The sequence below is a fragment of the Atractosteus spatula genome, chromosome 7 (assembly GCF_055471065.1).
Source record: "Atractosteus spatula isolate fAtrSpa1 chromosome 7, fAtrSpa1.hap1, whole genome shotgun sequence".
In the NCBI taxonomy this organism is placed as follows: domain Eukaryota; kingdom Metazoa; phylum Chordata; class Actinopteri; order Semionotiformes; family Lepisosteidae; genus Atractosteus; species Atractosteus spatula.
In genome coordinates, this window is record NC_142712.1 from 34,469,935 (window position 1) to 34,495,569 (window position 25,635).

Consider the following 25,635-nt stretch of genomic DNA (forward strand, 5'->3'; position numbering starts at 1 on the left):
CAACTGTGTGAAGCTGCATTTCGGATATTGTTGCAGTTATAATACAGTAGATCTGTGGTGACTTACTGTATTAAAACAGTTTGATAAGAAAATGATGTGAATGTGGACAATAAAAAATATCCAATATCAACTATGCTTTCAAAAGCTGCCAATGCTCCAATTATGAAATTTTGCTATTAAGGGAAGTCCAAGAATCACTGCACATCAGCACTTCAGGTGGTACAAGGCTTTAGGTGAGAAGCTGTTTTGAGCATGCTGTAATAAATTTGTAGATGATACAGACAAAGACACATTATGGGAATCTGAGTTCCTCAGGTCTGGGAAAGGGAACCACTGTAGACCTTATATAGTATGTAATACCACAAAACCCTTCATTCCTTAAAAAGTATACACTATACAGTTTCCATATAAATACAGTATACAATAGGTGCTTTGGAGTAACACAATGAGTACTATTAGTGTATCATGCACAATAGTGATTATACAGTAGCTGTATTCTTTTACACAGAACTCAGACCACAGACCACCTCTATTTCTCACACTTCCCCTCTTTTGTGTTTTGAGTGGAAGAAAAATTGAACAAAAATGCTATAATTCCCCTTGTGCATTGTGGTGGGAACATAAAGTGTCTTAAAAGTGTCTTTCTCTTCTCTCTTTCCCATTGTCCTCAATATTATACATAAATCCTTGAACACTGGCGTTGTACCAATGGTCCTCAAAACTGCTGCCATTACCATGTGCCAAAAAAAACCTAACATGGCTCTGGACAATCTAAACTTATTTCACCCCATCTCCAACTTTCTTGCATAAATTCTAGAATGCGCTCTCACATTTCAATTACATATCCACCTCATGGCGAATAACCTTTTCGAACCCCTCTAATCTGGCTTCTGCCAATTTTACAGCACAGAAACTCCCCTGGTCAAAGTCACTAATGATCTAATAGCTTCTGATTCTGGTACTCTTTCTATACTCATCCTTCTTGATCTCAATGCTGCTTTTGACACTGTTGACCATGACATCTTACTTTCTCATCTTGAGACTGTGTTTGGAGTTTCTGACACTGCTCTGAAATGGTTCAAGTCTTACCTTACTGACACTGTCACTTTGTCTCTCTTAATGGGTGTAGGCATCCTCTCACGAGGCACCAATAAATGTAGGGATTTTGTGCATTTACTGGGACAATTATTAATTGTAGCAGTAAGTCACAAAATAATTATTTGATGGCTATTAGAAGACAGACCCAGCTGGATACTCAGCAACGCACACACATGGATACTAATACACGACAATACATTTATTAATACATAAAATGTGTATATAAACATAACAGATCTTAAGAGTGGGGGTTAGCAGAATACAAAAAGTATATACAGTATTCAATCACGAAGAGTTACAAACCAAGAGGAACATACATTCAGTATACCATTAATTTAGACCGTTTCGCAAATGAACTTGGATTACAACTTCTACACTACTCAAAAGCAAGTACATCACTCATAGGAATTAAATTGATATTAACTGGCGTTAAGGTAACAATTGAATTCTCGAGCTGTAATGCAGAATGTTGAATACTCATCCAATCTGTGTGGATTCAGATCTCCCATGGACACAAAGGAACAGCGGCAGGCAGTGCTGTTGTGGCTGGAGAGAAGTAGGAGAGATTCCTGCTGCGATGCTCTAGCAGTGGGTTCTCTGAAGACCGGCTAGCTAGTTCTGGCTTACTAGCAGAGGTTGTGCACATGAGAAAAGTGACTGCGGGTCTAAGCAGGTCACACCCTTTAGATGGAAAGAAGATCGGTTCATTCCCGATGTAGCACTAGTCCTGAATCCTGAGATTCAGCTTTCCACAGTCCCGACCGTAGTTCACTTGTTGTTCAGGTGAGTGTTCATGGTGGGTTCACGAGGCTTGCTGCTGGGCTAACCTCGGGTGGATCCTTTGGTTATGCGCGGCGACCTCCATTCTCGACTCTTAGAACAAAGTAAAGTACTGGCACTCTGACACACTGGCCGTTACATGATTGTCCAAGCTAAGTCTGAGATTGTCCAGATGGAGCCCTGTGCTGCCTGTTTTACTTGGAGGAACTATGGTCATTCATTGGTTGAAAGTTCCGTGGGCATCCGAGACCCACGTGGGGTTACCCTGCCCTACCAGTTCCTGATTGGCTGATGATGAGTAACAATGCACTCTGACCTTAGGGTTGTAAACAACTTGGGATGAGACTCTCCCTTGGAATCTCCAAGACAGTAAAGCGCCAGAGATGACCATTTATCAGGGTTGCTGGAGAATCTCAGCATTGGGAGTTGTTCCTTATCAGGACACTCTATCAGCTAGAAAAACACCTTAAATGTGAACCAAATGGAATGACCTCTCTGTATCCAGCACCACTTGAGATGAAGGAGAGAGGGACCGGCAAGGGAGCAGCAAACTTCATTCTTGTATTTTTAATAAGCCTTGCCGCTACATGGGTATAGGTCTGAAATTGGTCTTGTTAAGTCTGGTGTTTCTCAGGGCTCAATACTGGGCCCCTTCCTTTTCAGCTTTTATATGTTTCCACTTGGTCAGCTTTTAAGATCACATGGCCTCAGCTATCATTTCTATGCTGATGGAACTCAAATATGCATCCATACCAAACCTGATGCTGATGTGGCTGTCTAATTGCATCTTTGACATAAAAACTTGGATGACTCAAAATTTCCTTCATCGTAACTGTGACAAGACTGAAGTCATGCTTATTGACACCCCCTATCAACTTTGTAGAGCCAATCTTGTAACCCTATCTGCAGATGTCTCTGTACTTGAGCTTCAGTCTAAATTGAAAAACCTTGGGGTGATATTCGATTCTGGCTTAATATTCGACCAACATGTACAGCATATTGTCAAAACATATTTTTTTCACCTCAGAAATATCACTAGACTACGCCCTATGTTATCACTAACTGTGGCTGAAAAGCTGATCAACACATTTGTGTTCTCCAGAATTGACTACTGTAATGCTCTACTCGCTGGGGTCCGCTGGGGTCATCTAAATCTACATTGAACAAACTGCAGTATGCCCAAAATTCGGCAGCCAGAATCCTGACCAGGTGTAGTGCAAGTGATCACATTACTCCTATCCTGGAGTCCTTGCACTGGCTTCCTGTCAAATTCCGTGTAGATTTTTAAATCCTAATGCAGACCTATATGGCTCTGCATGGCTTGGCACCTCAGTACCTACAGTATCTGAACTATTATCGCCACTACTCCCCACCTCGCAACATTCGCTCTTCTAATTCTGTTCTCCTAACTGTCCACCAAGCCCGTCTACATTCTATGGGTGACAGGGCCTTCTCCTGTTATGCCCCCAAGCTCTGGAACTCTCTCCTCAAGGATATCAGAAAGACACCTTCTCAAATTGCCTTCAAATCCAGACTCAAAACCTTCTTCTTTAGAAGAGCCTTTACTTAACTGGTTCCATTCTTTACCCCTCTGCTCCTACTATACTTATAGTACCACCATCCACGGTCTCCTCTGTGTATTGTAATACTGTTTTATCTTGTTTATTATTTTTATTTATTGTTGTTGTTATCCTGTATAGCACTTTGAGAAGCCACTTTTAAAGGCACTATATAAAAAGGTTTATTATTATTATAAACAGGCAAAATAACTAAGGCAACCGATTGACCTTTGAGTACAAATCTGCGTCAGTTTTTTAAATGTTCTTTACTGTTGCTTTTATGCATCTCTCAGAATAGACATTTCTTTCAAAAAAAGAAATAAAAGTAGTTGAATAGCATAGCCCCAGACTGTGCTTTGGCAAAGGTAAAACAGCTATTTCAAAATTCCAGCATCCCTTGATGAGGTTAGTTTCCTCAAGCATCTGGTTAGCAAAAGGAACACCAGGCAGCTATTTCTCATTGGCAGAAGCTGGCGTGTTCGCGGCTGGGGCAGCTTTATAAATCACCCCTGAAGATGGCAGCGTCTCACCTTCAGCTTGCCTGGAGCACAAATTAATTTTCGCTTAGGATGCACTCCATCAAGTCATCAAGACTTTGGCAACAGAAGGTAAAGAGGGTAAACAACAGGCTGACGAGGACTGACTCAACGGGTTTTGCAAACATTAGATAAACCCTCAGCTCTTCACAGAAGCACCTACAGAACTGAAAGCCAGCAATCATCCCTTGGTCACTTTTTAACATGACATGACACTTCTGCAATATGGTTCAGGCCAATAACTCTTGTGAAATCCCATTAGTTATTAATACATTATACACAATAGCTTGGCATGCCTTGTAATTACTTTGTCTGATCCAGTTTTAAATATTCAGCTGCTGTCCTGCCTACATTCATTGTTCTTGACAGCTTCAGACTCCTATTAAGGTTTTTCCCCCCCCTAAATCTTCCCACATGTACTGTTGACATTCCATTCTTGATTTGAGGCTTATTTTTAACTTGGAGAGACCAGACAGTTGCTCCCATCCTCAATTCCACCAGCCCTGAAATGAAATATTGCATTTTTTCACTTTATCCACAGAATGAACACACATCTCTTCTTGATTTGATTAATCATGTCTATAGTGTGTCTAGCAAAGACACTCCTGGACCTTGTTTTTAAGAACAAAAGAAAAGTCACTGGCTAGAGGAGTCCATCTGGCCTTTTTCCCCTCAATCTTTTATACAGTACACTGGTCATCTTTTAGCTACATGAACAACTGTTTTAAACTGTCAAAACAGCCCTCTATATTGGATTTTGAATCTGCTTTTATCTTATCTTATGAATACTCTTCTGTATGTATGCATTTTCTGCTTAGATTGTATATTTTGTGAAGATAGAAGTACTACACTATAGATTCTAAAGAAGAGTCCTAGAGGGTTCAATGTATGGTTGACCTGTAGATTACTTAAGCACCTCAGACTTGACCAATGGTCTCTGAATACATGGCCTGAACATGGTGAAGCAGCACTTTGCTGTCCGATGGTTTTCCATTGTTTATATAAGGCCTTATTGCACCTCACTGTATCTTAGCATCTTTTTATCATGATTTCACTCTGCTTCACCATGATTTATTCCCAACACCTTTAAACAGGTGTAAACACACACAATTTGCTACATAATTTATCTACAACAGTTTTCAAACATTATACAAAAAACAAAATTTGCAACTTCACATAATCTAATAAATATTAGAAGTATGTACTGAAGTAGTAGTACTTCATACACCGTCCACATTTCTAAAACATCCACTGTCTTTTATAAATATATCAAATAGAATATATTATAATATATTTTAATTATGTAATATAATATATTTTAATTATATAAATATAATATATTTTTAAATACATAAAATATAATCGAATTTATATATGATTATAAATATAAATTGCCATTAAATCAGCTGCATTGCTCATAAGTTAGGTGAGTGACAGCTGCTCATTTTGCTGATTCTCCAGAAAGCAGATACAAAATGAGTGGATTTTATACATGCACAACAAAATTAGCATCATACTATATGAAACTTTTAATCCAACTTCAAAGCACCCAGCACCGCTAAAAGGCATTTCATCAATATGACAGTAAATTACTTCCTCCCTTCTCTTCCTGTCAGCTAGTTTTGATAACACTTTTTCCCCAAAAAGCAAACAGTTTGCTGAAATAGTGAGATTTGGAGATAAGCATGAAACAAAGCAGCACTGGTAACTGGAGCACTGGGACCATCCACAGCACAGGTAAAGGAGGATTAACAAATGAAATAAATGAGAAATATAAATGCTGCACTCTGAGACGTGCACTCTGGCCTTGTCCTCACTGTGGTGATCCAGAAAAATGATTTTTGAGGTCACAGAAAAAAAAACTTGAAGAAGCTACTACAAACAGTAACATGAATACTGTATGTTTCATTCAAACCTGTTAAGGTTTAAGGTCTATAAGAGAACATTTTACTTCTGGTAAGAACATATCAGGCTATTAAATTATCAACGTTATTTGACTGGTCAAAACATTGCAAGAACACATTAAAGAATACAAACGAGAGGGGGACACTTGGCTCAGCTAGCTCACCTGGTAGTTAGTAGCTAAATGATGCTGTTAACTTCAGCAACTTGACAAGACAGCTTGTTACACACTCCTAAAAGCCATTGTATAAAGTAGTGCCTCTTTTTACAATTAAATACCATATTTGCAACAGCCTTATTCCTTCTGCAATGTTCTCATCAGGAAGATCAGGAGAGACCCTTATTAAGGTGTCCTCACATTCTTCAAAGACACTGAGAAAGCCAATCCAGCAGATGTCTTCAAAATCAATAGTGAAACTCAAACCAGAAGTTACAAGTGGAAACTACGGGACACCACATTTAAAAATGAATACCGGAGGCACTTCCTTGCAAAAAGGCAAACAAATCTTAGAGTACAGAAAAGTACAAAAAAAAGAGTCAATGAGAGGCCCCCTAAAGGTAAAAAAGCATGGGAATACTGTAATGTGTCTGGAATCAGCTGATCAGCAGCCTGATTTGGTAGCTAATTTGAATAACACATTTAATGATGGAGGGCCTTGGAGCTGAGAAGCGAGTGGTACTGTGTCTTCATAAGGGGCAAGTAACGAAGAGATATTAGCTTGGGTGTGGAGTTAACTTCTCCCTGCCTCTGCCAGTGTTCCATTGCCAATTGACTAAACATCCACAGTCTCAGCTAGTAAGTCTGCAGTGTTTTACTGTAGTGCAGTGATCATCCCGATTTATTTTATTCTTTTGATGCAGCACAAACCACACAAAGCACAATGCAAACCTGTCTAATGCTGACTGCTTGTATTTCTTAGGTTTTTCTACCTAGTATACAGTATGATCAGTTTGGGAATACATTAGGAAACCATTAAGACCTTTGTGAGAATGTGCCAGAACATTTGTAACCTCGGGGGCAGAGCTGTGGCACTGTGGCTAAGGATCTGCGCCTGTGGCTGGAAGGTTGCCAGTTCAAATCCCATGGCCAGCAGATGAATCCTACTCCATTGGCTTCCTGAGCAAGGCCCTTAACCCCAACTGCTCCAGGGGTGCTGTACAATGGCTGACCCTGTGCTCTGACCCCAAGCTTCTCTCCCTGTCTGTGTGTCTCATGGAGAGCAAGCTGGGGTGTGTGAAAAGATAAATTCCTAATGCAAGATATTGTATAGGGCTAATAAAGTGATCTGATCTTAGAACAAAACATAGTGAAAATTTAGCATCTACAACAAGCAGTTGGTTCAATAACAATTCGATCACACGTTGGAGTTATAATAAAAAAAAAGATCTAACTAGAAAGCTCTTTCTTTTGGTGACGCATTACATCATTGCCAAAAAGTTCCCTTTCCTCTTAGACGGAGCAAACAGAGACAGTTGTTTCATGGTCAGGAGGTTTGGTGTGCTGTGCCTGTATCTTTAAAGGCAGATCAGCTTGTTTTGTGGAAGGCTAAAAGCAAGGAAAGTAACCAGGCAGGGGAGGGATCGAATATTGACTTGACTTGGAAAGAAAAGGAGAGTGAGAAAGAAAGAGAATATTTTAGACCAGGAAATTAAAGCAGTCATGTAAGAAGAATCATTATTGGAAAGCAAGCAAGTTGTAGAAAAGGTCAAGCAGACAGACCTGCTTTGAAACCAACAAAGACATTTTTACACAGAGACCATGATCTCTATCTCCGAATCATTCTAACAACCTGCACAGCAATGTGTTTTATTTCAGTTTTCTTCAAAGCAGCTTTTTAGCATTCAGGCTAACTGAGTTGTGGATTGCTGTTTTTAAATAATATTTTTAAGTTATTCTTCCTGCTAGTTTTCTCTAGCTTTCTTACTTTCACGTTAGAATGCAAGATCTGCCCTACTCAACTCCATTCCCCTTCATCCACTTTACAACCACTTCTTCCAATTCAGGGTCACGGGGGAGACTGCATCCTCACACCAGCACCAATTTTCACAGAAGTCATTTAACCTACCGGTATGTCTGGACTGTGGGAGAAAACAGGACCATCTGGAGGAAACCCCTGTGAACACGAGGAGAACATACAATCCCCACCCAGAAAGCACCCCTGGAATTGAACCCAGGGCTCCAGCACTGTTAGCCCACCTATGTTTAAATATTACAAATACCCATGGACATGGGTAGCATGTTGTTTGCACCAAGTTAATCGTGGTCTCTAAATATGCTTTTGGGGGAGGCTCCAGGTTGCCCCTGGACTAAGCAGGACTAAGAGGACTAAGCTGCTTTTGTAACGAACAGTTCTTTCCGGACCCTATGTGGACGACACAATCCAGAATTGTGAGGAAACACTGGGGGAAAAGCCATGCAGGAAACGGGGATCAAAACAGGGGGGCGTGTCCTAGGTGCGCTGGTGTTCAGGGGGGTTAGTCCGGGGCAAACAATCCAGTAGAAATCCAAAGAGGGAATCCAAAACGAAAGCAAAAGTCCAAAACCGGGAGGTCCATCCAAAAACAGACCAGATAAAACTAGAACCGGGTCGGAACCAGCGGAATGGGAACGGGAACAGAGATTAAAACCTTAACGGGACCAGGCGCTTCCAGGTCCTGGACTCGCACGATACGGAGATCAGATGCAGAGCCGGGATTAACGTCAGCGCCTGGCTTTTAAGGTGGACTGGGAACAGGAGACAGGTGCACAAAATCAAGTCCAAAGTGAAATGGCCAGAGCGCCCTTAAGGGGGAGGGACTACAGTCGTGACAGCTTTCTAATAAGGGATTGATGAATGCCCAGTATTGACAGAAATGATGTACATATGTGGGCCTGGCCTGAGTCACATTTAACATCCATCATTCCTGAATAGTTCTCAATTTATCACAGTAGATGTCCTTGGAATTGTTTGAGTTTACACAAGTTTTTATCATGCTTGTAACTCTTATAAGTAGTAACTTGTAACTTTTATCATTGCAGAAATCAAATATTGACAGTCCTAAACAAAGTTCTTTGCTTTTTTATTAAGTGTCCTAGCAATGGTGCATTACACACTCCTGTTTAATGTTTATTTATGAATTATTTGTCCTTGCTGGTGGCTCCTAAGCTGTAGCTGTTCTAGTGAATTAACTAACGTAGCTTTAATGGTACCAATACTTACTGTAGATCTGTAGTTGGAAATCCACATGAAGAAAGAGTTGGAAGGATTTCTGGGAAATAATCATATATATCACATTTATCACTGGGTAATATGTACTAAATTTGTAGTGTCATTCCCACAAATCCCACAATATATTACACACACCACTGACTAGAATCATTAATACGGTATCTTCCCATAAACCCAAGTGTCAAAGCAATAAGAAAACAGGAAAGGTCAAACATTATGAAATGCCTGCAAAAAAGATAAAACATAAAGCTAACAGTGGATCTTTTATGGTCTATAAACTATTTTGTTTAGACAGGTGAACAGCTGCAAGAGCCTATTCTTAGCAACAAGGCGTATATTTTTACAAGGCAGTCTTGCCCTCCACAGGCCAAGGATAAATAAAACGTTTCTAAATTTAGATCTGATATAATGCAAGTGTGACAGTCTACAGTAGCTGCACGGGGGTCTGGCAGTATCCTAGCAACGGGTGCTAGGCAACCTTGTTAGTAATCATGAGTTAAAACAACAAGGTATTGTATCTTCCAGAATACCCCAAATTCAACAATTCCTCTGTTGATAAGAACTTCAAACATATATAAAATTAAAGCTGTGGACTTCAATGGACTTGCTAACCATTTGACATGGATTTCTGCTTCATTTCTTGTTTAAAAGTCTGAATGTTCAGCCTTGGTGCATTTATCAGAAAGTCAATTCTTCAAAATATGTACGCGTGGGCATGCAACTGCTTTATACTCCCAGTCAAGGCAAAAATTCAGTCATTCATCAGGTAAAATGTGCACTTCAATTACAGCAGAAGATTTTGCGCTTGAGCCATTAAACCTGTGTCCAATAGTAGTCCCTGGGGATGCGTTAATGGGAATTAAATATTTATTGCTAATGAAATACAGTACCTCAGTAACAAAACAGAATTTAAAATCATATTCAACTTTGATAATATTACAAATAGGGGTTACGAAAATAGCGAATGTTAGGAAATGACTGATATTAATTAATTATACCATGAATAATTAAATATAGATCATATAAATATAATACATAATTAAAAGAAATAATTCCCAACTTGTAAAGATTATCACAAGAATATACCCAAGTGGTTGCTATAATTGGAGGCACACGACTTGTTTCTTCTCTGGTACAGCTTTGGTGAAAGTGTAAGAATTCAGGCGCACTGGGTTAAACAATTATTTATTAACAAAGACAGTACACACACCGTACTACACAATACATAAACATACAACACACAGGTTTCATTTTTTACAAACTTCTTCAGAGGCCTATGCTCCAACAACCCAGAATAATGCCAGACTGCTTCCGAGTATTCAAACTTTTATATAATGCCCACAAAGTCCAAAATAAGACATAAAGCTGCCTTCTTATATATACCAAAGAGAATATGACCTACAGTTAAATCACTCTCTCCGTGAACGCGCATGCTGGAAAACCAATGGGAAACTTTCTCCCTATTCTGAAATGCATTCAATAACCAGGAGAGTCTGTTTTTAACCAAGGGATTCTTTACACAGGAAATCAAAGTTCCTAACAACAACATAATAACAAGCTCTTTTGACAAAGACATCTTTCTGGATGATCTCGGCAAGGAGCTTTTGCCTTCTTTTGCCTTCTTTTTTTCTCTTGTGTTCCCTTCTGTCTCTTTCTCTTGTCCTCTCTTCCCCCTCTTGCACCTTTTTTCCCTGTCTATCATACATGTTATTATGATGTGTTCTTGGACTTTTGATTAGCACTTAATCATTTACTCAGAACTTAATTATATAAGGTAATTGTAACGATCCAAGGTAAATTATCACTGAATTTGGCATCCCTATATCTCAGCAAACATCCCCTTGCTTTGAAGCTGGAAATGTTTACACAGGTCGGGTGTTACCCATTATATCTAAAAGACACAATGTAAAGACACTTTATAGTTTTATTCCTTATGTTTAAACAAAGTTCTTTTGTTACAGGTTTGAAATATAAACATTATTAAGCAAAAATTGATCAAAAATTGATTGCTTTGGTTGGGTGATACAGTATACTGTACCATGGTAAATTGATTAGAAGCATCAATGATAGCAGCGTATTTCATGCTCCTACTTCCTACCGTATTCTTACTGTACTTTCCTACTGTATCTCACACTCTCTTAGGGTAGGATGTGCCTTTGGTTTTGCCTAGAGATGCCACAGTTTCATACAGGTTATTTCACTCAGCTGGAAGCCAGCAGTTTGTCCAATACAGCCAGGCCTAGTGCCCAAAGTCACAAAGTCAGTGTAGGGAATCCTTGGGATTCTGAAAACAGCCACCCCAAGGGCCAAGGAAGGTTTTCACAAGCTTGAAAGATTATCAATAAAAGTGCAGCCATCTTCCATCTTCTATCACTTTCAGAAAGAAGGGGTAGGCTCAACAAAGTGCACTTCTGCAGACACACATACAATACAGTACGTTGTATCACCCAATGTAGATAGATGCCAACTTTTCAAAATTATTGGGGGTGCTTCTCCTAAAATGTTTTGACAACAAAAAAATAAGTATTTCTCTACCCACCGCTCATCATAACACAAAAAAATAAAGAAATTCTTTCTACTGTAGGAATGTAGGCTTCATCAATAGAAAGGATGTGTCCCTTTGCATTGCACTCCTGCACTCCATTCTTTCAATGTCCAGTGAAACAGAATCTTTGAGCATATGGGGCAGCACAATGCATTTCAATGTTCTTAGCAGAGCTCATCATTCCACTTACGTTTTCTGCTCAGATTTTGCTAGAAACTTCATTGTTCAAACTTTCCAAATCTTTCTATTGCATGATAAAGCCATTCACAATAAATCAAGATCCTGCCTTTATAGAAAACATTATTAAGCCCCTAACTTTTGCATCTTAATTTTTGTAAAAAGCATTGCCCTTAGCATCATTAAAGATGATCCAGGTGAATGCTAATGCCCTCTTGTGAAACATCCAGTCTTTTTTCTGGTTTGCTCTGGTTCTGGTGCAGACTCCTCTGTCACCTCTAGATCATTAGAAGATAGTGTTCTATTTTCTATCAGTAGTCAAATTAAGTATTTTCTTGTTTTTGGAGTGTTTGTGTGCATATTTGTATCTGTCCTGAGTGGATATCTTTTCAGAAGAAAAGTCAGTATAATTCAATGATTTAGTCATTAAACAGTAAATTAGCTGAATCACGATTAACAGTCAGATAAACTGACTATGGAGGACCAGACAGGTTATTAAGCACTGTGCAAGCACAACCCAACAGTAATCTTCCAAACATATACAAAGTACAAATGCACCATCACAGGAGCACAAATAGTGGGGTAATTGGAAACTGTTGTCTATGACATCACCACTCCTATACTGGGCTAAAGCATTAAGCTAAACTAAATAAGAGAGGATTGTTTGTCCAAACATGGTAAAAAGGAAGAGAAAATATTCGCCGATTCCAAAATTGTGAAACAATGAAATAAGACACACATTTCCTTCCTTGGGATTGACATGGGAAGGCTTGGGGAAAGGCTTTGGGGTATTCAGATGTGCCAGAAAGGGCTATATAAATGCAATCCATTGTGATAAATTGAGAGATAGGAACAGATTATGGGACAATGAGATTTTGCACCTAAAAAATTTACCACTATGTATATTCTTTTATCTATTATTTCATTTGTGATGTGTTGTTCACCAGCAGGGATTACAAAATGTATCTCTGTCCTGCTCTAAAATGTGGCTTTGCCTTTGTCTAAAATGAGATCACTCATTTGCTTGAAAGCAACTACGGTGTCTTTGCACTCAGGCTGTGATTGGTAGGTCCTGGAGTAGATTGTACAGTAAAAGGAAATGGAGTGGTTAAGGGTACGGAGTGAAGAATTCTCACCGAAAATCTTCAGTTAAAATTCTGTAACTTCAATTAAAGCAGCAAATACAAATCTCACAGCCAACGGCCAGTTGGCTGTTAATCTTGGTCAGATTATTTAGCCTTGCTCACTAACTGCTTCTAAAATGTAACTTGCCTCCCACGGTGGTCCACCAAAGAGAACATAGGGAAAATTCCTAGTGTTGTGGAAGCTTAAGTACTTTCTGAAAGGACCTCAGGCCCTGGGGAAAAGCCAACATAAAGTACTTCACCAACAAACTGATGAGATCTGTGACTTGCAAATTTATCAAAGTTTATTGTGGTATATTCTAGTAAAAAAGAGTAAAGTGGGTATAGAGTAGCAATGCACAGAAAGGCACAGCAATACACTACACAAAGTAAACCTAAACCGTAAGAAATAAGCACCACGAAAGGACACAGACCTTGAGAAACATCATAAGGCTGCGCTGAGGTGGTTTTGAGGTGGCGACTTTGAAAAAGTAAATAACTTAAACAGAGAAAGTTGGAGGAGGCTAGTACAGACCTAGACAGAGTTACACAGACTAATTGAAGCAAATCCAGTCTCATGGATTGCAAATCAAATGAAAAGGAGGCGATTTTATTGTGTGGTTCGTTTTCATTCCCTTTCAATTTCATAAACCTTCATGGCGAGTCAAACAACAGAAGGCAGACGAGGTCTACTGCTGAAGATTAATGCTCCGGCTGTTCCCAAATTCATTTATGCTGCAATTATAAAATGCTCTCAGAGTGCTTTCCCCCTCCTTTGCTGCTTTTCAAGTGAAAGAACTCAGTGTGGAGTAAGTCCCAGCAGCACTAGTTCCTGAATCAACTTTGCCAGTTCTTTTGCTTGACATATTTATTAATCAGTAACACTCTATGTTTTGTGGTTGAGCCAGGCACCTGTTTTTTTTAGTTTTTTACCCAATTTTTTTTCTGGTGGTCTTGAGCTGGTCTGATAAATAATCGATAATCACGGTCTAGAGATAGAATCGATGAGCTGGCTTTTGCGAAGAGCCTGCAGTTTCAGATTTAGCCACTGCCTTGGCAATTCCTCTATGATACTGTACAAAATGCCTCCAGGAACAAAATAACAGGTAGTCTCAGCACTGAGAAGCCTGTCCCTCTTAAGACCTCCCTTTGCTCTTTAACAAGAAATCTTTGTTTTCTGCTGCTTGGAAATCAAATCGTTTTCAATTAGGATCTTGAGTTTTCGCAGTGTGCGGGTTCGATTTCAGTAGTTCAAAGAAAGTCTTCCAGGAAGGGCAATAAACATGCAACGGTTGAAAGATAGATATTAACTCTGGATGTCTGTAGGCATTTAAAATGAAAAAAAAAATCTGAGTGGCAGGAAAACAGATACCATCATTCAACCTTCCCAGTGTACCCCGGTAGAAATTTGTCTGCTCTACTTTCTGAAATCAGCCTGACGGGGCAAAACAAGTCCAGGGAAGTGCTTCCTCGGGGAACAAATCCAGGGAAGCAACATGGACATTTATCAACTATCCTCAAGGAACAGTGACTCAGCTAATGTAGATGGCAAAGAGTTATGACTACACAGTCAGATGTCCTTTGTGGATGAGTACTTCTTGGATGTCCTTCAGGATATTGAAACATTTGACCTAGAAGACCTTAAATTATCAACTATAAAATTGGCTGTCGAAGTACTCCATGCCTACTATCAAGACTAGTTAGAGGATCTTGCGACAAAGGCTTGGACATGCTGTCTTCAGAGAAATTCAGAAAGACTATTTTCATTATTCTTCACAGGAATCATGAGTTACAATAATATGTTTGAGTCCTTGGACAGGTAACCATCTAAGAGAGCAATTCCATCAGCTATGCAGAAGTTTGGAATTAAGCATGTTGAAGACTGCCTTCTGTGTATGCAACAGAAGGATTGCTTACCTTCAGAGAAAATGATTTTTTAAAAGGAAAAATACATTTTCTCTGTTTCTTTTTAAAAATATTAGACCTGAACCCCTAACACTGATAAAGTTATAGTAAAATAAAGCTTCCATAACCTCAGACCCAGGTTAGAATGCACAGCATGCAATAGCCGTTATTTTGCTCTTGAATGCCTAATAACAACCTTGTCTCCCCAAAGCAAAACCTTTGCAAAGAAAAATGCATCAGTTAGGCTGGGAAAGAGAGAAAACTCAGTAAAAGATGGCCCTTGGGGATTACTCTTCTTAAAATGCTTCTCAGTTAGTATCTGTCAAAGCTATATTTTGAGGAAATAAGTACTGCACTACTGACTGACAACACACTGTTAAATGGCTGTTATTTACCACAAAGAGGACAGAGGACTTGCTGAAAAGAGGGGAGTGTGTCCACACAGCCAGTAAAGGCAGTGCTTAGTTCACAGCTCATGCCTGTTCACAAGCCAAACACTGGCTTGGCAACACTGTCTGGTAGACCAGGTGAAATAACAAGATCAGGTTTATGCCTTGTCCTTATCCAAAAACAAGTTCCATTGGTCCTTTTGAGAACTCTCCATATACAGTATACACATTGCTCTTGGAGTGTAAGTGCACCTTTGCAAATCTGGCCAGTTATTAACCTAACAAGCAATGTAATGTCAATCCAAAACCCAACTAACTCAATGTAATGCTAAATATTGACAGCTTTCAATGTTATGATGTTGTTGCGGAGCTTTTTAGTGGACACATTGGCCACCTGGGTAATTTGGAAAACTCCAGAATAGGGATATTTCTTGATTTGGTCTCCTTCAGGCCTGAGTTGACTGTAATGGGATTACAGTATCATAAGTACAAATACACTCCAGAGGAGACCATGTGGTACATTTTGTGGTTTATGTGGTACATTTCAGTCTCTAGTAGCATATCAATCTAAGACTCTGAATAATGTGCTCCTCTGCAACAATCTATTTTGTTCTATGCAGCCAAATCCCAAATGTGGCAAAGTGGGTTTCTGTGTTTTCTGAGCCTGGGTTGGCTGCATTCTGACTTATTTGACTGCAGTAGACTGAGTTATTTGACATGCAGTTTGACTGAATATATCAAACTCCACAGTGACTTTTCTGAGAATAGTATTTTACTGCAAACCTGCTTACTTGGATGTTCCTACTTGTTTCTAATTACTTGCTTTACATCCTGCCAAAATAGTCCTGAAAGCCTGTAGCCCCAGCCCATCTCAATCCATGGAGGATTACTGAAGGAGCTGAAACTTTTTTTTTAACCACCTTGCTAATAATATGACACCTTTTTTTGTGCTTTGAATAGCTGTATGGGCATGTCTTACAATACTTCATAGGGGTTCTAATAAAAGGTTATAGTGACTTACTGTAAAGGTCAATTAAAGAAAATATTGATGATATTGATGACAATATCAAGGCTATATAAATGAAAGGTATAAAGAATGAAAACACAGATTGACCATTGAAAAAGAGATAAATCAATGTACCACATGACTGTTGTTAATGTGTGTAAGGCAATGGACAGGCTTTGAGGACAAGCATGAACTGAATTGCACAAGAACACAACCCTGCAGATGAATTTCCTCTCTGGGGTGCAGCTGAGTCACAGTGGCCCAGCAGTGTGAGGGCAGTAACACTGATTGCCTGTGCTCTGTGGACAGAAAGGGAAATAAGGTTCCCAGCACACCTTTCACAAGCACTTAGGAAAACACATATTTAACATTTCCCTATTTCCTCTATTCTGGACATTTCTTTCCTTTTCTGTTATATCAATACTGGAGGCACAAAAGCCCAGGACATTCCCACAAGACACCATTGTATTCTTGATATGCGTACAAACACTCTTAATTGGGTTGTCACTTTTCTGCTAAGGCTAATGGGCCTACTTTCTCTGCTCAGTGGCCTAAAGTGAACAGAGTGCTTCTTTTTGGGCACCCAAACAAATCCCAGACAATCCAGTTGAAAGGAATTCAAATGAGGCCTGGCAACAGCTGCAATTACTGAGCCATTTATGACTAAACAAGGATAATATAGTCCTCCCTGCTCTTTCCATCTCCAACATATTAATCTCAGAGTTAATTGTTGCTTTGGGCTGCTTAAAAGGAATGAGTCCTGTTTTTCTTTTCAGGTGTGTAGAATCATCAGCTGTTCCCACAGTCAAGAGGCTGTTGTAGGATGAGTAACTGCTATAATTCCCCATTCATCACTGCATCCTTTAAAGTGAGCCAAACAGCGCTGCAGAGTAGACTACAGGTTTGTTCTAACTTGTAAGGTTAACATCACTACCAGATCCCATAGCCTTATTCTCCCAGGAATCCAAACAACTTAAAATTCTTATAAATACTTTCAAACAATGTTCCTCTAATCTCAAATGCCCGCAACCCACTGTAATTCAACATAAAACACATTGAAATCAATTTCACAACCTGTAGCTGCAATTTGAGGTATTTACCACTGGGTAGTCATTCCCTCTTGATAAACAAATACTATCGGAGTTAAAAAATAAACATTAATGTGGTTCTGCCTGCTGGTAGCTTATTTGATGCAAAACTAGGAAAAGAGTCAAAAACTAACTGTTTTAGAATTGATGTCCTTTGTGCAAACAGTAAAGCAACAAGGAGTTGTTGAATTTATAAGAGCAATGGTTCCTATGGTGGCCCTTAAGTGCAGCACACATTAAGAAAAAGGGGCTGCAACTTGGGGCAACCTAATTTCAGGGTCACGGTAGTATTTCCATCACAGTGCTTTAAAACACTTGATGTTGATTTGTCAATGCTCAATTAAGTTAAAAAAGAGGCTGAAAGTGCAAAGTCTGAAATAAGGTGGCCCCAAAGTGATTGTCTGTTTTTTGGATAACAGCAGTTGAGTGGATGATTGGATAAAGAGCAATGATTGCTCAGCTGCCTTACCTTCTTTTCAATACTGTTTTTCTGTTTCAAAGCAGGATGCTATTTTCAATTACACAATAATATACAGAATTTTGGTTAATTTTCTATGGATCTCAGCTCAAAGTAAGTTTTGAAGAAAATCAAATGGCTAATTTGGTTTCTACAGTAAGACTACATAGAAGTATTTGGATATTGATGTTCCTTTTGGGTAGATAAAATCACAACTATTAAGAATAATGTTTATTGTTGTTGGCAACAGTGGAGGAATAAAACGTATAATGGGAGACATTTATATCATCTACAGACAAGTCTTCAGAGAGTCAGTTGTGTGGGGGAATGTAGAAGGGATGAGGTAAATAGTAGCAGGTTTAAGATGGGCATTGTAGTCTGAACATATTTAATTGGAAAACGCAAATGTTCTGTGCCAGGAATGGAAAGACCCAGATTCTGTTAAGTGTGTTTTATTACATTGCAGGAAGTATGCCACAGAAATAAGGGTTACGCATGTTCAATTACAACTGGAAAATGTGGAATGTCTTACTTTGTGATTTCTGATGATAGTAAACGTATCTGGGGAAATTTAGAAAATTGTTCTGTCATTTATCGTATCAACTAGCCTAGTAGACCGAATTCTAATCATTGCACTTTCTACTTCAATAAAGTAGGTGGCAGTAATTTGTCTGGAAATTGTACAGACATCCACAAGGTGATGAAGAAGTTTCTGGTAGTGGTTCTCTGGTGGAAACAAACAATGGATCAGAGTGTCCTGGTAAAGCCTGTCAAGAATTGCCTCAACTTTTAATGCCTGCTGTTAGGATTCATTTATTAATCCAAAATATCCTGCACACATCTAATTCTTGCTCAGTACTGTCAGTAGAGAGTTGACTATTTTTCATTCACAGTCAGCAAACAGTAACCAATAAGTCTATGAGACCTCAACACCCGAGAGACATTTTGAACATTAAATATCAACGTTGACAAATAAACTTAGTTTTCTAAGGATCTGAACTGAGCACCTAAAACAGAATGTGGAAAAGGTTTCAAAAACCTTTGATGACCTGAGTAATGCAAAACTGTTGAAACTCCCACCTCATGCAGGTTGAGTTTGCCTTCCTTTAAGAGATGACCAATTCTATGCAAAGAAGCTGCACGTACAGCTTTGTATCTCCTCCAACAGCACCTTGATTCTACAAAATAAGCGCTGCTGGAAAAGATCCGTTTGCAGAAATGCTCCACACAATTAGCAAACTTAGCACAACTCAGATTTAATCACGATATACTCTATACAGTAGTGTGTAAAAAACCACGCTAAATTTTTGCTTTGCAAGACGATACCCTTAGAAGAGTCTGCTGTGATTTTCGGCAAGTGCGGCTTTGCACAGGGTGATGAAGTCAGATTGCACCAAAATGAGCAAGGTTGGCCCAGTGCCCTCTTCTCATTTCTTACCTTTCCTGTGTTCTGTCTGCATCAGTGATAAACTGTCAGGCGAGCACCTTCAGTTTGAACAGACATAAATTGATTTCATTTTGTCAAATATGTTGAGCTTCCCGAGCCTCCCTGAGTGAAGGTGACGGTACTCCTATTTGTAACAAGGCTGTCCTGGTTTCCTCTCGATGATGACACTCGGTTATGACAAAACTGAATGGAAGCAGCACAGTATGACCATGAAAAAAAAATGTATTTTCATTAGCCTGTGGGCATCCTTTCAGAATGATGTTTAACAAGACTGATCCGCAACACTCCTAGCTTGGCTGTTTCTTGAAAAGACACCACATGGAAAGAAGTAAAAATAAAAAAAATCTTCTCATCTAAAAATACATTTTTTTGAAAGTTTTGATGGTTACCCTGAACTGTTACTGTACAACCTAGAGACCAGACATTTTCTTCTGTTAGGAAACTCTACAGCACTATTTCTTGGGTTAAAACCTTTCCTGCAAAAAGCGCCAAAGATACCCACAACCAGCACTGTCAGGATTTGCTCTTCCTTAATGGAAAAGCACTAGAAGACATAAGAATGAGGTTTTTGGAAGTTTTCAGCCATTTCTAGAATGAACCAGGAGAAGTACCTTCAGGGACATGGCTTGGTAGTTTCTTCCAAACACTCATGATTGCAAGTAACATATTTGTTCCTGTGTTCAACACTTTGGATTTCTTTTCATCTTCACTTGCTTCCATTGTGTTGATACAAGTGATTGGAATCTGGAAAAATAATGGAAAAGGCAACCTAGAAGACTACTTCAAGACCAGGTCACCCTCATAATCACCTCTGCTCAGGACAGATTTAGTTCCTTTATCCTGTCTGTCTGTGACATTCCTTTTAGATAAGCATCTACCTAACACAATGCTTTTATATTTGCTTAACATTTTAGACTTTTAATTTTATTCACTGAAGTTCTGTGAGCCTTTTAATCATTTCCCTATTCTGTAATAAGTGAGACAGTGATGAGGCCAAATAAGCCCACACCTACAGTAAGCCCTTTTATGTTTCCTTTGCAGCTTCTACAGTATTTGTAATCCATCCATTTTGTATTATCTGTAGGCTTGCTATCTATACTGTCCTATACAGGAAGACTGTTGGAATGTAACCATGCTTTTACTACTGTGTTTCTAATGTTTGCATCTTATTTACTACAGTACATGTCTACTCTTTACTCTTAGTCATGAGTGCCTGAAAGCAACTACTGAGCTAAGTTCCCCAAAACAACTCCTGGAATTATAATAATATATCATTCTAAATATCATAATTCTAGAATAATGATATGGACAGGACATCAACCCTGCACTTTACATACACAGATATAATAAAAACAGACTAAAGAAAAGGAACATCATGGTAATGTCAGCAGATACAACAGAAAATTAACATAGTTGTATGAAAGCAAAATCTCTCATTCTCTAAGCTACCTTCAAAAGGAACTAATGGAATATTTGATGTGTGGTTATTTTTCAAAGAAATAGTCCATTATGTACATCTTTCCTTTCTCTGTTTTGGAGAGTGGAAGTTTTCAGATATTAAGATGCATGAAACTAATAGGAAAATGCAGGTGATTTAAAAATTCTTTGTCAGTGATATAATACTCCACATTTTGCCTCAAAGCGCTTTGTTAATGAGATTTTGGAGAGAACAAAGCACATGGTAAATACACTTTTTAATGAACTTATTACAATATAATAGCTGACTGTTAAGAGTCGCCTATCCACCCCTGAAGAAGAAAATGGAGGCAGTTCATGTTTTTATTGATGTTTCATTGAGGGAGTAACCATATGTAATGGACATGTCACTGGATAAATACCAGGCAGAAAATCATTAATATCTTGACAATTGCCGCTTAATGTAAAATGAGCTCAATTCATGCTTTAAAATGCCCTTTTGACTTTCGAGGTATTACAGGAAGACAGAGGGCTGAGAGAAAGCAGACTGGCTCTGACGAGCTGTCTGACAGGCCAGTACAGCATTCATTTCTTCTTATCTTTCAGGTTGGGAGTAATAAAAGAAAGTGTCAAAGTTATGGATGATAAACCCACAAGTGACATTAGTTGCAGGTAAAATTTTAGTGCGTTGCTTCCTGTGGAATCATTTCTAATACTGTATATAATTTTATTGCTCTTAAAGATGGCTGAACCTTTGAAAAGTAACTTCCACTACAGGGTCTAGGAAAACAATCACCATTTAATTATTCTGTTGAATTATGTTGCATCAGATTAATTAGATCAATATGACTAACGAATATGAATATGGATAATTAGATCAGCATTTGGTCAGATGAATAGTGTTTATCATTTATTATGAATCTTGAGGTTGTCTGGTTATTTCCATCATGTGTCAAAGTAAAAAATACTATGATCATTTTAAAACAAAGGATCCCAATCTGATTTTGCACCACCATCACCCCCAAAAAATGACATTGTGGCTATGTTGTGAATAATTATTTTTTTCTTTCTCTTTTGTTTCTTCTTATAGAGTGTAGGTCAGTCAGACACTCTCAGAGTTCATCAGCCCTTCTGGTGTCATTCCAAACTTTTCCAAGAAAAAAAAACAACTAAATTACTGAAGAGTGAGTACTGTAGTCTTTTTGTACACTTCTGCAAGCAAACAGCCAATGTGGAGCTATGTGGTAGGATCACACTGGAGTCATCCAGTTTTTATATTTTACATTATTGTATTTTTTGATTATCAACTGATTAAAACCGAAAAAGAACAGTATCAAACCAAGTCCAATTAAACAATTAGGATCAGAGGTGGCATGCAAGTGAGGCTATCTAGGATGCAGGCTATCCCAACTCTAAAAGGAGAACATATGGAGTAAAGTCCAGCCAGCCACACTGTGATCCTCTCTTTCATTACCCTGCCAGTGGCAACAGTTTCCAGATGCCTGCCTTCAGCATCATGTCGAGAAGCTGTCGATTTCAGGCCAAGGTGTAATTTGAAGGTTGCTGGTGCGCAGACTTGTGCTCCAGGTAACAGAAACTGTTAAGTTTTTTATCACAATTGCTGAACACAATAGCCCAGCCAAAGCAGGAAGTGTTGCATGGTGATCCATTGCTGGAGATTTTTTTTTTAAATTGTTGTTGTTATGCTGGATCCTACCGTACTTATCAAGAATGCTTTGGGAGTACGCTGTCTGCATAATGAAAGACTCCCACAACTCACAGCAGTTTGAATCATTTCAGGGATAAGAGCTACAGGCTCTCCTGCGCATTGGGAAATATTTGTTTGTTTGTACATAGGTTGTAAGCCTTCAAGTCCACCTTCGAATCACGTCCCTGGCTGCCATGTGCTACCCAACACTGACACCTCCCCGCCTGAGCTAATCCCTCCCTGCTTTGGAAAGAGAGCCATGGCCTTGGATCAGAAACAAATTGGCTTCTGCCCTATTTCTCCACTTTGCAGACTGCATCTCCCTGCTCCAATCACTTTCCTTTCCTCTTCCCCACTGACACATAAGAAATAGCCTATTTCTGTGTGGGAAAGAGGCCTAATTTCAAACTAATGGCTGTCCGTGGGTTGCCTGCAACACCTATTTCTCCTCACGACCACTGTCTCTCTTTACTCTCAGTTTCTGACACACAACCTCAAAGGAGCTAATGGGTTATGTGGCGCGAGAAGCTGATGGATTTCTTCCCTGATGTCTGATTTTTTTTTCAGAGTCACAGGCTGTTATGAAAACCATCCCTTTCTCTGTGGTAAAGGCTAGGAGGCTTGGGTCTGATTTTCTGTATTTCAGTTGCAGGAAACACAGTCTACCTGCTCTAATGAATGGAGAACACAGTTTATCAAAGCTGAGGCTAAATACATCCCTACAGCAAAGTCCAGGTGCCTTTTACAGGGCAGCACATTAGCCTGTTGCCAAATTGCTACCTTCTATTCGTAGCTTCTAAAGAAATTACTGGAGGAGCTCAGCTGGAATCTCGGCAATCCAAGCTGCTCTACTATTCCCTGGCCCTACCTCCACATATCCAAACATAAAAAATAAACACACGCTAGGATAAGGGATGGAACCAAATGAGGCTCATTTGCAAAACTCTCCATCTGCGCAAACCGCTTTGCTAGTCGATTTGATCATTTCTGTCGTTATGCTGGGTTGCGGTGTCACTCTGATCAAAGCTGACAAGGACTCTGTGAGATGCCAAATGGGGTCTGAAGGCATTCACACTCACATGTTGAAGTCAGGGCTGCCCAAACGACCTTCATTCTCACAACATCCGACAGCTGCTGAGATGCTGAGCAACAGGCACTATGCGGTGAACTTCGCGTGACGCTGAATACAAAAGGCACCCAGCTGTCAATCATCTCCATTTTTGGGAACTGAATTACATATTCTAACTTACTGTGAACCAGAGGGTCAATTTAATAAAGCACTCATTAGTATTTGTGTCTCTCATGTATTAATGGTATTCTCTCATGGAGGTTCAGCATGGCAAATTGACACTCTCTTTCTGTAATTTTGTTTTGATTTTTTTTAATTTATGTTTGGATTTGATTTTTTTAAAATTCCATGACCTGGAATCATGCATTGCCACAAGGTTTAATATTTTTGCCAAGTTTTATCCATCCATCCATTTTCTAACCACTTCATCCAATACAGAGTCTTGGGAGGAGCTTGGGTCTTGCTGCCTATTCCAGCCAGCACCAGGTACAAGGCAGGACACTCTGTGGAAGGGACAGGAGGCCATAGCAGGGCATTCACACCTTGGCCAAATTTGACAAAAGGTCAAGTATTCTCATATTTTCACTTCTTACTAGATTTTACTCTATTTTGACCTGTTACACTAAACAGTTAAATTGTAATAAACTACCTCACTGGTTTGCAATGGCATCTGTTGTTTTTTTCTACTCTACATGCAATTCTGCCTTAACTGTAATAGTTTACTGTTTTCTTATTTTGTGCTGCATTCCAGTCCTCAAATCATACAGTAGCTCTAGCATCTATAAGATATCTAAGAGTCTTCTCTCATCTGGGATCTAAGCCCAGATGAGAGAAGATATGCCACAGCAAATCAATCAATCAATCAATCAACCAACCAATCAATCAATCAATCTTTCTCTTTTGTTTAATGCCAGCCTTAACAATTGGCATACTGTAGCAAGACTGATGTCATAAAAAAAATAAAGCAAGAGAAAGAAGAAACTATCAAATAGGATAGGCCAAATGGCCTCCTATAGATTGTAACCATTCTTATATTCCTGTTTAAAAAATGTAGAATTTGCATTAGCTTCTTGAAATAACAGGAAAATTAGAAGATCAATTTGTTTAGCTAGTTAATAGTGGGAGATAAATTACTCAAATTACTATCATGACATGATCAGTAAGCACACTCATGATATGATACAGATTCCTGCCCAGGGAGGAAAATTTAAGCTGTCATTTTAATCAAGATTTTGCTGTTAAGTACAATGCAGAACTGTTCATGTGTGAGAAGAGAGGGACCGCTCACTGTACAGCTGCCCTCTTCCTTGATTACTAATTAAAATAAAAGGCAATGTGTTGGGTGGGCTTTACCACCACCGTATGGCTGCTTTGAAACAATCTTGCTCCCAACAAAATTAATTACAACATATAAAAATAAAACAAAGGTTATTTGCTGAGTCTATTCCAGTCTCTTACGAAACGTTTATGTAAACGTTTATGTATCCCCTGTTCTATCCGGGAGGTTGCTTAAGCTTAATTTTTACTTGTGTGCTTGGGTTTTTGTACTGTTACTCATCCTGGAAAAGTACCCTTTTTTAACTTGGTCAATGCTGTTCAAGAATGGTAATAATCGGGTCCAGTGCTCACAGTATCTGTTCCAAAATAAAAATAATTAATTTTGCTTAATCTGTCTGAGTATGACATCCTTGTCAGACTAGTAATTACTGCAATTTCATTGTTTACTGCTGCCAAAGCAGCAGAATCTTCCTTGTAGCCCAGTGAGAATAATCGGTACAAATACTATACAGTAGGTTTAAGAAATGAACTAAGAGAGGGACCAAGCCTGGAAGGGTTGAAGCAGCCTGACCCTAATTTCTCAGCTATATTTGATCTCTGGCATTGGCTTGACTCTGCCCTGAGAGAGGAGACTTTTTTTCTTCCAATGTGCTAACAAAAGCATACAAGACAAACGATCATGTTATTTACACACTGATTTCCCACAGGTAACATAGCCACAATGTATCAAGCAGTGAACATCTTAATAGGTTTTTTCCCTTTTTGCCCTTACTGATAGTCTGCGTGATTTGTTATGAGGAGATCGTAAAGCAAGACTAATAAAAACCGATGTGCACACAAATGCAGGGGGGAGGCCAAAATCGGACTCACAAACACACCTAGATAACTCTTCTCTTTTTTTCTTCTCCTGAATCGTTGCTGACCCATGTCCAATTTCCTCTC